Genomic DNA, 2,424 nt, shown 5'->3' with positions numbered 1-2,424 from the left:
AGTAACTTAAATTACTTTTACCCCCCCACCACCTCACCCCTCCTCCGTGTGGTGGGTAAAAAAAATTAAAAAAAAGTACACTACCGGTCAAAAGTTTTAGAACACCCCAGTTTTTCCAGGTTTTAATTGAAATTCATGCAGTTCAATGTCTCATTGTACTCTCAAATGAAAGAATAGAACAAATTTAAGTTAAAAAAGAAATCATGGAATCAATTTATAAACCAAAATGTAGTCTAAATTTTTGACTCATCAAAGTAGCCCCCTTTGGCAGATATAACAGCTGAACCAGACCTGTCAAGTGTCCCGTTTTGGCCGGGAAAGTCCCGTATTTTACCCTTTCTTTCCCTCCGTCCTCCCGTATTTTACCCTTTCTTTCCCTCCGTCCTCCCGTATTTTACCCTTTCTTTCCCTCCGTCCTCCCGTATTTTACCCTTTCTTTCCTTCCGTCCTCCCGTATTTTACCCTTTCTTTCCCTCCGTCCTCCCGTATTTTTTACCCTTTCTTTCCCTCCGTCCTCCCGTATTTTACCCTTTCTTTCCCTCCGTCCTCCCGTATTTTACCCTTTCTTTCCCTCCGTCCTCCCGTATTTTACCCTTTCTTTCCCTCCGTCCTCCCGTATTTTACCCTTTCTTTCCCTCCGTCCTCCCGTATTTTAACCTGCGTTATTAAAAAAATAATAATACCCCGGGCCCGAGCGGAGTAAAAAAAACAAAAACATTCCCAATCTGAGCTCTGTCACTAGCCTCGCGATAACCTGCAGTAGGCAGTAGCCCATAGATATATGGGCTACTGCCTACTGCAGGTGCTGTAGGTGGCTGTTGTGGCGAGGCTAGTGTGTGAGGTCAGATGATGAGTGACGCTACGACAGAGACGGTGCGCTGCCAAAACTTCTGAAGGCTTTACTATGCATTCCCCATAGCAACGAGAGTTCAGAAAGGGTGTTTAGCATGGTACGAAAGATTGTTCCAGAGAATAGGAGGACGTTAGACAACAGAACTGTCTGCGCTCTACTCTCAGGTAACATGAACCACTCTGGCCCCGCCCACTAATACACTCCTTCCTAAAACAGTCTTAAAGAATGCAAAGTCTGCAACAACATTTGTACAATAACTCACTAAAAGAGTAAAGAAAAGTTATGTGAAATGAAGAGAAAAACTGTAAAAGAAAAGCAATATGAAATGAAAAGAATGTGTGGAATGAAAATAAAATGTAAATGTAAAGACAAGCAATGTTTATAAATTGTTAAATGTTTTCAGCATTCTGCATCAAGTGGTGATTTTAGCTTTCTTGTACACCTGTCTTAAAATGTAAGGGATACTGGAGCTGGGTTGGGGGGGGGGGGACTGCTCGCGGTGGGCGCCGGAAAAATTTCCCTTATTTTCAAATCCAAAACTTGACAGGTATGAGCAGAACACACTCGTGCCATTCTTTCTACAATGGAAATCAAATATTCTTCAGAAAGTTCTTCCCAACTCTGTTGCAGAAGTTCCCATAAATGTGTGGCACTTGTAGGTCGCTTTGCTTTCACTTTTCTGTCCAGTTCGTCCAAAACCAGCTCCATGGGGGTTAAGTCTGGTGACTGTGCTGGCCACTCCATGTTTTTAAGCTTACCATCTTGTTCTTTTATACTAAGGTAGTTCTGGCATAGCTTGGACTTATGTTTTGGGTCATAATCTTGATGTAGGATGAACCCCTGACCAACTGGGCACATACCAGAGGGTACTGCATGGTGCTGCTAAATGCTGTGGTAGCCGTTTTGGTTCAGGGTGCCTTTCACTCTGTACAAATCAGCAAAACAGCCCCAGACCATCACGCTTCCTCCTCCATGTTTGACAGTTGATGTCACACACTGAGGAACCATCCTTTCGCCTACTCGACAGCGTACAAAAATCCTACGTGATGAACCGAAGATTTCAAATGTTGATTCATCGGTCCATAGCACCTTCTTCCAGTCTCCAGTAGTCCATTTATGGTGTTTCTTGGCCCAGGCAAGCCTCTTTTTCTTATTCTGACGTCTTAGCGATTGCTTTCTTGCTGCAACTCGACCTATCAAACCTGCAGCTCCAAGTCTTCTCTTTACAGTTGAAACTGAGACTTGTTTATTACGACCACTATTAAGCTGAGCTTGAAGCTGTTGTCCTGTGAGCCGCCTATCACGCAAGCTGTTGACTCTCAGAAACTTGTCTTCTGGGTCTGCCAGACCTCTTCCTGTCAGAGTTTCCCCAGTTTCTAAGTGCCTTTTGATAGTGAAGAATACTGTACTCACTGACACCTTGACTTTCTTCGTAATATCTCTGTAGGAAAGACCAACATTCTTAAGTGATGTCTCTCTTCCATTGTTAATTTTCTTTTTCCCACCATTTTTATAGCAACACACTACTTTCTGCAGTACAATACTGTTCAAATAATGCTCACGAGGGTATA

The sequence above is a fragment of the Perca fluviatilis genome, chromosome 24 (assembly GCF_010015445.1).
Source record: "Perca fluviatilis chromosome 24, GENO_Pfluv_1.0, whole genome shotgun sequence".
In the NCBI taxonomy this organism is placed as follows: domain Eukaryota; kingdom Metazoa; phylum Chordata; class Actinopteri; order Perciformes; family Percidae; genus Perca; species Perca fluviatilis.
The sequence above is the reverse complement of the archived record's forward strand: the minus strand, read 5'-3'. Positions refer to the sequence as shown.